The sequence below is a fragment of the Colobus angolensis genome, unplaced genomic scaffold, assembly GCF_000951035.1.
Source record: "Colobus angolensis palliatus isolate OR3802 unplaced genomic scaffold, Cang.pa_1.0 Scaffold191, whole genome shotgun sequence".
Classification (NCBI taxonomy): domain Eukaryota; kingdom Metazoa; phylum Chordata; class Mammalia; order Primates; family Cercopithecidae; genus Colobus; species Colobus angolensis.
In genome coordinates, this window is record NW_012115055.1 from 6,468,973 (window position 1) to 6,483,693 (window position 14,721).

Genomic DNA, 14,721 nt, shown 5'->3' on the forward strand with positions numbered 1-14,721 from the left:
TGATAAATATACCCAATAAACAAAGGTCAAGTTTAAAATATAATTTATTATTTCGAATACTCATATTATTCAAAAATTGTATTCACAGTTTAAAAATGTTTTATTACTGCAGAGCAAGCACCGTGCTAGGCAGCATATCTTTGATTTCTCCATGAAATTAAATACCCTTGTTCAGTAAACAAATATATATATATATATTCATTTATATTATATGTGTAGTTCTTGTTCTATTATATATTTAGTTTTCAGTATTTCCCAAATAGGCTTCCAAAATATTAGGTTTATTCCATCATTTTTGTCATAAAATCTTTTTAAAATGATATTTAAGAATGTATCAGTGTTAACATTGTCCAATAATGAAACCATTATTAGTTACACAAAAACTTCATGATGATAGCTAAACAGACAAACAGATTCTCCCTAACTGAAGTAAAAACTAATATACAAATTAATGCTAAAGTCAGGAAAGGAAAAGAGATGGCCTATGCAAAGGAAATCGATGCTCAAGATGTCTGTAAATCTGTCAGATCAGAAAACAGAACATGCAGCAAACATGAAAATGAACCCCTCTTCTACCTTTTATAGAATATGTTAGTTCACTGATGTTGAAAGAACAATATCTTTAAATTAGTGACATCAATACAAAATAAAAAATTCTGTTGATTGTTTTATTTTTAAAATTAAAACGTTGATTAAAAGTATCAATTATTTAAAACAATAGTAAAATTAGTAGACAACACATACAACATATTTTAAAATTGTTACATATTTTATTTAATAAATTTATATGTAATTTACTGTACTAAAGAATGCAGCACTAAGTGAGAAGTAACTGAAAGAACTAAGATCAAATGTGATAGTTAAGAATAAATACAGATTTGAGGATCTTCAATTCAACAATAAAGGACCGAGGGCGCCAAGCGTGAGTGGCCTCGTTGATTGATGTGAGTGAATTCAGATATAACTCCAGCTTGTTAGAGGGCTTTTGAAAAATAAAAAACTGATTCCGTGCAAGAGAGCAAAGTTGCTGCTGCTTACTGTTCAGAGACTTACAGGTGCTTGCCAGCATTGCAACAGGGACTCATTTATTGAGCAAGACTTATAATTATCTCTTCGTTTGAGAGATCCTAATAAACTGTTACTACAATTTCTCTTCTGACTTTCAAAATTTTGAAGTTTGAAAGACACCTTTGCAACTAAAACAGCATAAGCACAGCCAGAAGAGAGAACCTTGTTATAATGGGTCTGTCCAGTCAAAATGGTCAGCGGAGGGGCCCTTTGAAATCCAGTGGTGACCCTGGAAGGTGGCACACAGACACAGCAACAGATTACTTATTTGTGTGAAGTGCCTTATGCTGAAAAACACCAGGACAATCAATAATGGCACCCAGCAGCAAGCACAGTGCATGACCACCACTATTAGACGTGGCGATGACTGGAAAAAGACTTTAAAACTCCCTCCGAAAGATCTAAGAATCAAACCTTCTGATGTGACCTCCACAAAAGAAAATGAGTTTGAAGATTATTGCTTGAAACGGGAGTTATTGATGGGAATTTTTGAAATGGGCTGGGAAAAGCCACTTCCTATTCAGAAGTAGAGCAATCCCATTGCTTTATCTGGTAGGGATCTTAGCTAGAGCAAAAAATGGAACAGGCAAGAGCGGAGCCTGTCTCATTCCCTTACTTGAACCGCGAGATCTGAAGAAGCACAATATACAAGCAATGCTGCGTGTTCCAACTAGAGAACTTGCTCTACAGGTCAGTCGCATTTGCATACAGGTCAGGAAACACATGGGAGGGGCCAAAGTGATGGCAACCACAGGAGGAACCAATTTACGAGACGACATAATAAGGCTTGATGACACAATGCACGTGGTGATTGCTACCCCTAGGAGAATCCTGGATCTTATTCAGAAAAGAGTCTGGGCATGGTGACTCATGCCTGTAATCCTAGAACTTTGGGAGCCTGAGGTGGGCAGATCACGAGGTCAAGAGATCGAGACCATCTTGGCCAATGTGGCGAAACCCTGTCTGTACTAAAAATACAAAAATTAGCTAGGCTGGTGGCATGCGACTGTAGTCCCAGCAGCTCAGCAGGCTGAGGCAGGAGAATTGCTTGAACCCGGGGAGGCAGAAGTCGCAGTGAGCTGAGATTGTGCCACTGCACTCCAACTTGAGCAGCAGAGGGAGACACCATCTCAAAAGAAGAAGAAGAAAAAAAAAGAGTAGCAAAAGTTGATCATGTCCAGATGATAGTATTGGATGAGCAGGCAGATAAGTTGCTGTCACAGAATTTTGTGCAGATAAATGGAGGATATTATTCTCATGCTACCTAAAAACAGGAAGATTTTACTATATTCTGCTACTTTCCCTCTTAGTGTACAGAAGTTCATGAATTCCCATTTGCAGAAACACTATGAGATTAACCTAATGGAGGAACTAACTCTAAAGGGAGTAACCCAGTACTATGCATGTGTAACTGAGCTCCAAAAAGTACACTGCCTCAGTGCACTTTTCTCCAGGCTTCAGATAAACCAGTCGATCATTTTCTGTAACTCCTCTCAGCAAGTTGAATTGCTAGCCAAGATTTCTCAACTAGGTTATTCTTACTTCTATATTCATGCTAAAACGAGGCAAGAACATCAAAATTGTGTATTTCATGATTTCTGAAATGGCTTATGCCACAATCTTGTTTGCACTGATCTGTTTACCGGAGATGTTGATATACAAGCTGTGAATGTGTTAATAAACTTAGATTTCCCAAAGCTGGCAGAGACCTATCTCCATCATATTGGAAGATCAGGTCACTTGGGTCATCCTGACTTAGCCAACTTGATCACATATGATGATCGCTTCAACCTGAAAAATATTGAGGAGCAGCTGGGAACAGAAATTAAACCTATTCCAAGCAACATTGACAAGAGCCTGTGTGCGGCAGAATACCACAGCGAGCCCGTAGAAGATGAGAAACCTTAACAAGCATGCTTTGACAAACTACAGAAGGCTCGTTTGGATCTGTGACGCATCGTTTTGAGGGGAATGCTCTTCTCTTTGTGGGTTTTTCATGTTTTATTTTGGAACTATGAAGACTTAAAAGAGCTCAAGCATTTTTTCTTTTTTAACTGGTGATGGGAAGAAGGCTGAAAAGAAGGAATACACTTTTTTGGTTCCATTTGTTTGCACTATGTGCTGACTGACGATTACTTGCACTAACTACTGGTTTTTTTAAAAAATGTTTTCTGGGGAAAGGGACAAGGAAGTAAAAGAAAGAAGAGAAGGGGAGAAACCCTAAAAAGAGAAGAATCTTAATGAACACACAAGCTTATCTATGATTTCAAAAATCTCCAGTAGCTGACTCGAGTGCATTTCAACTTCTCCGAGTACTCATTCACTTTTGTTTTTAAATTATACTTTAAGTTGTAGGATACATGTGCAAAACCTGCAGGTTTATTATACATATACACCATGGAATATTACTCATCCTATTTTTTAAACCTGAAGGGCTTATTACTTATTTGTGTGAAGTGCCTTATGCTATGAGACCATTCAGAATATCATCTTTTAGACGCAGCCCAAGGTATCAACAATAGTAACTCTTTCCTTTTCTCTTTTTCTTTTAAAATATTTTGTCTTTTCATTTTAGTTTCAAGTTGAAGCCTCTTCCCTTTCTACCCAATACTCAATGAGCCCAGGGCTGGAAGATAAAACTCATTAGTAATTTTAGACACCATTTTCTTTTTCTTTATGTGGAGGAGTTGATATACAACTGCAGTTCATCCACACTGTAAATACATGTATTTTAAAAATCAATCCTGACTGGGCACAGTGGCTCACGCCTGTAATCCCAACACTTTGGGAGGCCGAGGCAGAGAGCTGAGATTGCACCACTGCACTGCAGCCTGGGCAACCGACCGAGACTCTGTCTCAAAATAAATAAATAAATAAATAAACAATCCCAAGTAAAAATTTATTCTGGGCTGAGCAGATAAAACATCATCACTCCCAAAGGAAAGAGCAGTCTATCATTGCAGGAGCCGCATGACAAGCCTTTGCGCTCTACAGCAGACACTAAAGACTGCTTTACACACACCTCCCATAGCAGTATGGCACTTGATGGTAGACAGGTTAGAGCCTTGACCCTCTTTCCTCTGTGGCAAAACGTGTCCCGTAGAAAAATGAGTGTGTATATTTGTATAAACTTTGTAAATACGTTCTTTTTCTGGGTTCAGTTAGATAGACAGATAGATATTTTGGATGAAGGTTGCTGGGATTAAGGGGATTAGAGTGATTATAGGAACAGCTAAAGATGAGAGGGGGCTCAGTGTTACCCAATATAAATTCTAGAAAGTACTTTGGCCTCTTGCTGTAGAGAGCAGATTTCTATGGTACCCTGTGTTAGTAAAGGGCCCCAGCAATCTGGGATGTAGTGTTTGTGGCACACTGTGTCATCTAGTACCTTTAGAGTAGATTTACCAGAGAGGGCAAGGAAGCTTCAAAACACTGATAATCCTATATACATATATATATATATATATATTTTTTTTTTTTCTTTGAGAAACTCTGATTTTGCTTCTTCTCCCTTTCTAAAAGTTTGAGGAATATTTGAAGCTCTGCAAATGGGGGCAAAGATTAATCTACCTTGCAGTGCAGGAATGCTGTTGAATGGCAGTGTGGTTGAGCAGTATATATATAAAGCACAGATTTGCATTTCAAAATATGAGCCAGTACCAGCTTTGGTAACGTTAGCAGTTCTAGAGCTTAATTTTCTGTGGATCATTTCCTCTAGTGTGTAACTGTGTTGCCCTCTGCCCACCTTGATACATTAACTTTTGCAGGAATGGGCAACCTGAGAGCTGTTAACTTTCATGCTACAGAAAGCTGCTTGCCATTCTCTTGCATTTTAACAAGGATTGTTGTCTGTTATTTTGTACTGTAAATTGCTGGTAAATGCTTTACAATCAATAGTGTTGCTTTAAATTATGCCCCTCCCAACATGCTTGATATTTGGCCTGATCTCCAGGCAAAATGAGTGAGATGAATCGAAACCAGTAAACTTTTTTTTTTAATTTTTTTTTTTTTTTTTTGAGACGGAGTATTGCTGTCGCCCAGGCTGGAGTGCAGTGGTGCGATCTCGACTCACTGCAAGCTCAGCCTCCTAGGTTCACGCCATTCTCCTGCCTCAGCCTCCGGAGTAGCTGGGACTACAGGTGCCCGCCACCACGCCCGGCTAATTGTTTGTATTTTTAGTAGAGACGGGGTTTCACAGTGTTAGCTAGGATGGTCTCGATTTCCTGACCTCGTGATCCGCCCGCCTCGGCCTCCCAAAAATGCTGGGATTACAGGCGTGAGCCACTGCGCCCGGCCTTTTTTTAGTATTTTAATTCCATTATAACCTAGTGTACTAGGTTAATCAGGAGGCATCGGGAAAGAGGTAACAGTAAGGGTGTTCCTTATTATGAGGGGCTAAAAAAGAAAAAGAAAAAAGAAAAGTCCAGGCTTTGACCTAGTCCTTAGAACATCTTTCCATTTAACAATTCCTATTAAAGGGTCAAGCACCAAAACTGAACCACTGCCTCTACAAGACCGTGTGCAGTAGTGGTATCCCAGATAGTTTAGGTGCCACTCCTCATTACAGGTTATACTTCAGTAATACTTTCAATTTGGGGACTTGGCTTAATTTTTTAATTTTTTGGTTTTTTGAGTTTTCTTTAATAGATGTGGGAGAGAGGGTGTTTTGCTCCAAAAGGGAGGGTGTCTGCACTAAGAATTTAGAAACACTTTGGAAGCTCATAACCTCATCAGAAACTGCCTTTAGCCACACTCCTGACCTTCTAGATGAATAACAAAAAATGAAATAAGTTCTTGGGAATTAAACCATGTTATTTTAATTTGCTATTTTTTCAACTTTCGAGGTATCGGTAAATTTGTTATTGTGGAATCATTTTCTTGCCAAATACCTTTATCAAAATTATTGACCTCATGAGAGCTGAAGTAAGTCAGCTTTTTGGTGAACTTTAGTGGACTTCTGTGAGATTGTAGTTGTACTTTATATCTCTAAAGATAGTTTTTTAAAACTCCCCCAAAAAATTTACTCGACTTTCTGATCTAAAAACTCATCTTTCAGGTAAAGAGTTAAGTGTCCAATGGTTGTCACAATTTATAAGGTCAGAGGGAGCTAGCCTGGCACCTGGACTCTGCCCCTCCACAGCTGATAAATTACAAGAGAAGTGCATTTAAAATCCCAGCTACTGGGGAGGCTGAGGCAGGAGAAGGTGCGAACCAGGGAGGCGGAGCTTGCAGTGAGCCAAGATCTTGCCACTGCACTACAGCCTGGGTGACAGAGCGAGACTCCTTCCCAAAAAAAAAAAATTCTCCGGTAGACAATGCTGGGCAAGGGAGGGAGTAGTAGGGCTGGGTTATTAAGATAAAAGCTGCTGTATTTTAACCATTGGTTGTGAGGGACGGGGTGCCTGGAGAAAACAAAAGTCACTGTTCTCTTTTTTTCAAACAAAAGAAAAACATTATTTTTTGTTCAGTAAAAGTGATAGAGAATTCCAATGTCTCTAGCCACATGGGACCAGTTCTACTAAGAAGTGAACAGTGGGAACTCAAAATTTCAGAAATATTGGGGAAGAGAAAATTGGCTTTTTGTTCATTGGCAGATGTTCCAGTGGGTCTTAGTTTTTGTTAGGATGTGTTATGTTGTATGTACACATATATGGACCAGAGTCTGCTGCGTTTATAAGGTGCAAAAAATATGGTAAAATCTTGATTTTTGTTAATTTATCTCAATAAAAGCCCACTGGAACTCCAATAAAAAAAGTAATATAAATAACATTATATAATAAACCGACAATAAATGGCACAGATATTTTTTAGAGTGAAAATATAAAATACTGTATTTATATTGGTGAAAAAATAAATAAACCAGTAATTTCAATCTTAGTATGAACCTGATTTAGTAAGGCCAGAATATTAAAAAAAAAAAAATCAACAACACAAAACAGCATCAATGTTATTTTGAACAGAAAAATATATTAGGGAAGGGAATTTAAATGGAATAATGAGGTTTACAGTAAAGGGCATAGTTTGTAATGAATTTATGAGTTCTGATTTTTTGTAAATTTGAACAGATGAACCAAAAATTTTTCAACAAACATATTATAAATTCTTGGAATAAACAAATATAACAACAGACTCTGTCTTTGTTAGGTCCATTGAATAATAGAGAACATGATAAAATTTAACTACTATAGTTTAAAACATTGGTTTTATGTACATGGTTTTATATACAATTTAACTATATATGTAAATATATATAAATATATATAGTTATATATTTACACATGAACTTTATACATATATATATGGCATTTGGCACGTAAAAATTATTTTGTATTTAGTTCAACAAGTACCACTATTATGACCGCATTATCTGTTCATATTGAAATATGACTGTTTATTAACAATAAAATGTTAACACCATCTCCTTAAAAAAATGCAATCATGTAAAGATAAAGGCAATATCCAAAATAATTACTGCATTAATCAAGGGCTTATATATCCAAAAAGCAAACAGAAAGATAGCAAAGCAGTACTTAGAGGAAATTTATATTTTTTTAAATAAAAAGTTAAAAACAATAAGCACTGAAATAGTAAAGCTAAAACATAATAAATAAATACTAGTTCTATAGAAAGAAGGAGATAATACAAATAAAAAGGGACAAATTAAAAACTCAAAAGAGAAAAACAGATTTTTAAATCTAGGGAAATAACATTTAAAAAGATTTTAATGGGAAAAATTTCAACAAGAATGATGAAAGAAAACTAAGAAATGATAAGAATTGACATTAGAAAGGAAAAATTACTACAGTCAGAAATATAGAGTGCATTTAAACATTTAGAAAATATTGTCAGTATCAGTATGCTAATACTTATAGCATCTTTATAATTAAACATATTTTAGAAAAATAGAAATATAGGTATGTGCCTCCCAAATATATGAATAACTGAATGTGTTCAAGACAGTTTCAAGAAACTCAAATTTCTCAAAATGTCACACACTTTTCTGTTATTTTCTCCCAAATACCAAGTTCTATGTGTGAGAGTTAATATTTCTATAAGAATTTTTATTTGCCTTTGGTTTTTTACTCTTTCTCTTTCTGTCATTTAATATTATAACCTATATAAATGCTAGGTTTCTTTTTTGTCATTATTCATCTTAAAATCATGGATATGTTTCCTAAATATATTACCATCTATTCAATGCATTTTGTCTATTTCTATAATGTCTCACAGTAGTATACATACTAAAAGCATTTTATGTTAACTTATATTTTGAAATCTGCTGGAATATGCATTTTCTATACCAGGATATCTTATAAATTTCAACTATCTTGTATATTTTTCTCTTCCTACAGTATAATTACACATTCTCAAATATTAAATGCACATTACACTAATGTAGGTCAAGAAGAAATGTGATGAATAAGAATAGAAAGCATGATGCAAATAGGTATAAATGTAGGTAACCTTTTTAAATTTGTTAAATAAAACACGTGGTAGTCCCTATGAATAAAAATCACTATAGTCATCCCTGGGGAATATCATGTAAGCTAAATAATTCTCTAAGATATAAAAAAGATATGTTTCATAACTAAATGCTCTCAACGGAGTGATAGGAAATAAACCACAAATGCCCACTTACAGGACTTATCTATTATTCTGGTCCAGGGAGCATGACTTTGATGTGGTGAGAAAGGACGTGGGGAGTGAGGCAGCATGTCCCAGATCTCAGGAGGTTTTATTCACTTATGTACTTTTTGTTTTACTGGTAAAGTTTGACTCCAGGAAATTAAAAAAACAAAACAAAACAAAACTACTATTCATACTATTCAAACCCAGTGGCTTACTATAGGCTTTTCTGGGGGAAGAAAGCTATTTCTAATGAGTATTTCACACAAAAATACTTTCCCCATGTATTCATTCAAATTCAAAGACTGAATTTAAATTTAAAATCAAAACAAAAAATCACCAAACCTTGTATGACTTTGGTTCCACAGGCTTGTGGCAGGAAAAATTAAAATTACTAGAATCATTTTATCTTTTTATTTAGAAAATATTTTAAGAAAGATTGTTCATGTGTTAAATAAAATTTCAGATTTAGTTTACAAGAGCTAGATACCCAGGATTTTGAAAATGTTTCAGTGATGCGAATTGTGAAATAAGACCTCAGCTAGAGTCGGTCCTCCAATTGAGACATTTTTCAGAAATATATACATACTATTTTATGGTCATTACATAAGCAGGTGTTTTATCTTCTATTGCAGCTTCATTTTGCCCTAGGGAACCCAGCTGCCAGAAAATGTGTTATGATTACATGCATGTCACAAAAGATAGTACACACTTCACTAAAATGTACTCATTCAACACATTCATTTGGCAACCTCCAGCTGCTACGTATTTAATACAACCTTGAAATAATTTGCTGTATTGGAAATTGAGAGCAGGATTTATTTCAGTGGGAATATACAACTAATTGGATAATACAATTTTCTGTTTATTATTTTAAATGTTAATAACAAACCACTTTTAAATAGATTATTTCCTCTAAAAAGGAATTTACTACAGTCAATTAGAATACTGTGATGTAGCCATAGTGATTTAAAGCCATGAATAATTACATTTGGAAAAAACAAGACATATATTGATTCTTTCAGTAATACTTTAGGCATGACTAAGAAAAATTGTTATGAAAGTATAATGAATTTCCTTTTTATTCATTTTGTTATTTTGACCAATCATTCTTTTATGAGTAAGCTTTAGAAAGCTTTTCTTTTTGTCAAGATGCATTCAAATAATTCCAGAAATCATCATCTAGCTATTAAAAATTTATATAATACATCAACAATAAAATATATCTATTCATTTCAAATCTCTTCTTGACGGTTATGCTAAAAAAATAAAATATACGGCCAGGCGTGGTGGCTCATGCCTGTAATCCCAGCATTTTGGGAGGCCAAGGAGGGCAGATCACCTGAGGTCAGGAGTTTTAGACCAGCCTGATCCACATGGAGAAACCCCATCTCTGTTAAAAAGAAAAAAAAAAAAAAAAAAATTAAAAAAAAAAATTAGCTGGGAATGATGGCGGGCACCTGTAGTCCCAGCTACTAGGGAGGCTGAGGCAAGAGAATCGCTTGAATCCTAGAGGCGCAGCCGAGATCGCGCGAGTGCACTCCAGCCTGGGCAACAGAAGGAGACTCTATCTCCACAAAAAAAAAAAAAAAAATTAGCCGAGCATGCTGGCGCATGCCAGAAGCGGAGGTTACAGGAAGTGGAGGTTGCAATCAGCAGAGATCGCATCACTGCACTCCAGCCTGGGCAACAAGAGCAAAACTTCCTCTAAAAAAAAAAAGAAAAGAAAATACACATAGCTAAAAATTTGCCTGAATACCTACTTTGTAGTAAACTTTTTGCAAACATAGGTGCCTTTTTCAGCCAAGATTTTTACGAATTATGTATACATATATATGTACATGAAAATGTACATATATATATCTTTTAACCAATTTGTGTTTTAAAAGCTTTAAACATTATATACATTGGTTATGACAACATTTTTGTAAAAGAAAATATGTCATCTGATTTAGAAGTCAGGTATTATAAATTAGAACTCTGTGGCATTAAACTTTACAAATGGCCCTCTGCCTTAAAATATACAACAAACTGTTCATTATTATGATTTTAACCCCCTCCAATAGTAGTTAGAAGAAACCAAACAAAAACTCACTATCATAGCTGGGTGAGGTGGCTCAGGCTTGTAATCCCAGCACTTTGGGATGCTGAGGCGGGCAGATCACGAGGTCAAGAGATCGAGACCATCCTGGCCAACATGGTGAAACCCTGTCTCTACTACAAACACAAAAAAATGAGCCAGGTGTGGTGGTGTGCGCCTGTAATCCCAGCTACTTGGGAGGCTGAGGCAGGAGAATCACTTGAACCAGGGAGGCAGAGGTTGCAGTAAGCCGAGATTGTGCCACTATACTCCAACTTGGGCAGAAGGGTGGAACTCTGTCTCAAAAACAAAAAACAAAACAAAACAAAACTGGAGAGACAGAAAAATAGAGACAGACTGAGAGATAGAATAAAACTGATTTCTTCAAAAGTGCAACTCCCTGACAGTTAAACAGCATATAATCTGAAGGTGTTTGTATACAATAACTGCAAGTTGTAAACTATCTTCATTTTTAGGTATTGGGCCATGTGAGTCACCTTCTGAAATTTCTTTTAATAGTCAGAGTAAATCATGGTGTCAAGTTACACAATCTGTGTGAACAAATGAGATTAGATATACCCATAGAATTTACATATTTTACCTATTGCTATTATGATGTAAAGATGTTAAACCTTGTTACCTTGTTCTTTACTGTGTATTAATATTTATTTATACATCTCTAAAAGTAGTAATTGAGTTTAGGAGATAAATACAATTTGCAGTGTTTCTAGGTCAATGCATGAAGTAATGCTATGTTTGTTCCTTGGCAATTCTACTACCTATTTGAAGTAAGGAAATTCTGTAGGAATGGCCAACTCTGAAACACCCATTGATTACCAAATACTGAGAAGGCAGAAGCAAACCGCACTATGGCAGAACATAAAACCGAAATAGTTTAGAAGGTCTTTTTTCTGGAGTACAAGAGGATTCTGCAGTGGATGTGTTGTTATCTGCTACCCAAGTGGAGGGTTTCCCCCGGTTGCTGATGTTTTGTGAAATATTGTAATTGACATTACAGTCTCTCGGGCCATCATTATCCAGCTGTATATAAAAACAAAGGACAAGCTTCACTTGTCAAAAAAGGATGTACGTGCAGCAAAAGTGTATTTAAAAGTGAAATTAAGAGGTTTTGAGTGTGTAAATCATAATAATTAGATGTGTTTGGTAGTTCAAAATATGTGTCTCCTCAATAAATAGGAAATATTTATAAATTGATGCGTATTCTTCTTGTTCATATGATGCTTCCTTTCCATTCATCTCTCAATATAACATTCTTTGTCATCTGCTATTCTTTATTGTGCTTTTCCCCCCCAATCTCTCACTTTCTGTGTAAGTGTGTATGAGTGTCCTCATCTCCTGTCTGTTTCACACTTTCAATCAGTTACATTTCCTCCACTCCTATTACATTTTTTATTTCTAACTATGTGGGCTCTGGAATTAAAAAAAAAAGAAAAGGAATGATAAAATGGGATGTAACTACTACTTGAACAATATTTTCATAAGCCATATAATATAGACACTGATTATTGGTTATACTGAAATACAAGGGTAAGGGAGAGGAAGAGGATAAAATGGTATATCTATGAGGGACATAAGCCTTATATATCATTGAAAAGAATACGATAGTAACACATAAAGTTAAAAGCAGTCAAGGAAAGTTTTTATTAATGTTTTTCCCAATTATGTATATATTTAATATGGGAGAAATTATTTAGGTAAATATTTAAATATTACAAATGAGAACTACTGAAGTCATAGAATTGTGAGGAAGTCTTCATTACAAGACTTTTAGTATCTTTTGATTTTCAAATCTATGTTTAGGCATTATTTTGTTATCAATAAAATCAATATTTTATCTTACATTGCTATGAAATGTTGTAGTATAATTCAAGTCACACTTTCTTTTACCCAATACAACAATTAAATAACTTGTTACTACTAAAATAGTATGCTAATGTATGCCAGGGCAATTTGAGATGATGACTATAATCACATTCTAATATTCTTACAAGTCACAAATACATCCTACTCACTAAACACTAGTAGTAAGTGAAATTGAACACTATGATGGCCCCTGGTATCTCAAAGGGATTGACTTCAGGATGCTGCCGACACCAAAATCTTCACATGCTTAAGTCTCTGATGTAGAATGATGTAATATTTGCATATAACCTATGCACATCTTCCTCTGTACTTAAATAACTTCTAGATTACTTATAATACTTAATACAATGTAAATACTATGTAAAGAGTTGTTATACTGTATTCTTAATTTTTTTATTTTTTAATTTCTTCTTTCCAAATATTTTTCATCAATGGTTAGTTGTATCCACAGATATGAAAACTGCAGATTAGTAGGGCTGACTGTACTAGGTAAAAATTGAATTTCAGAAAACCTTGTCAAACCTCATTGCTTCTACATAAAAGAGGTTATATTGTGTGGATTTTGTTTGTTTTTAAGTTTTCAATTATCAAATGAAATTTAGATACACGTAGGTATGATGTCTTGTTGGGAACAGTGTGGTTCAATAAATATCATTGTATCAATTATGTTTAGTCTATAATGAATCTGTAATTAACTTTAAGCATTCAGTATTTTTATTGCTGCATTAACATTTGTGTTTACAATGTTACTTGGCATTAATGTGGTATGATTTTAGTTTGACTTTGTAACCACTCATATATTGTAATGTTAAATTTTAAAATATAGAAATAGCACTTCACTTATTTGCACACTGATTAAGCAATTTATGATTGCAAATTCTCCCAGAACTTTTAGGTAATTTTTCTACGTATTTTTAAATGATCACTCCACAGTGGTTTTATATCAATATTTGTTATCACTATTGGAGAGATCATTTGTCCTTATTCTGCAAAGCTGAATCCTGTATGCCAAATGCCAGCATCCTACACATTAATTTAGGAAATTTTAATACACGTTTGAAAAAAAAACAAAATTATATTTGCATCAGCATTATATATCTTCCATTATTTCATAAAAATATCATATATAAGTAGAAAACTGTCCAATATTCTTCTCTCTAGAAAAAACAGTGAAAGATCTGGACTGAAAAATCAATAGCTAGCCTCCTCATAAGTTAATACATTAGCTGAGGAAAGATACTACATTGATTTAGCTTGAACTTTCCTTCCTCTGCCAGCCACTTTAGGGATTATTTTATCATTCAATCTGAGTTTTCCAATTTTTTATTTCATTATCATCACACTTCATGGTGATTTGTTGACAGTGGTTTATTCTGAACCAATTTTGAATTGCCTTTGATTCAACATTTGACTCTCTGAGTTTCTAATATTATTCACCTATCACATACCACTTTGCCCTGATCTGTTCTAATAGGTCCATAAGATAATTTTCAAAGAAATCAGATGTTATTTCTGAAATGGACTTCTGTCTTTCCTATTTGTGAACAGTTAACACGATTCCACATATAAATTCAAAAGCATGTTTGGAAATAATATTCTTTTAATTAGATGTTCTGCTTAAATGTATGCACCTTCCTGAGCTATTAAAACGTAGAAAATACGAATCTGAGACAATAGCATACAAGTAAATGGTAGCAGAATATAAGTGACATAATATAGTCAAGCAATGGTCATGATATAATTTAGCCTAGGTATAGCTTGACATCATTTATTTGAATTTTCTAAGTAGTTAAAATATTTATTTATTGCTGGGATTATTTCATTAAGGGCCCATATTATCACAAATAACATTTGTTTAAAGCATACTCTGCATAAATCCTTGATTAAAGATTTAGAGATAATAGGACGGCTTTTGTATTTCACAAAAGATCTGATCTACAAGGATCATAACACGTATTCAGAAACAAGTACAAAATGTTACCATTGCCAAAATAAAAGATTTAATTAATTATAGCATGGATTTCTGAGATGTCAGTCCATGGAGAAATATCTTTAAGGATATA

At 34.6% G+C, this 14,721-nt stretch overlaps 1 pseudogene; it reads left to right on the forward strand.

Moving 5' to 3' along the window:
- The first annotated feature begins 1,212 nt into the window (after positions 1–1,212).
- LOC105510774 lies at positions 1,213–2,976 on the forward strand (annotated as a pseudogene).
- Positions 2,977–14,721: the final 11,745 nt, after the last annotated feature.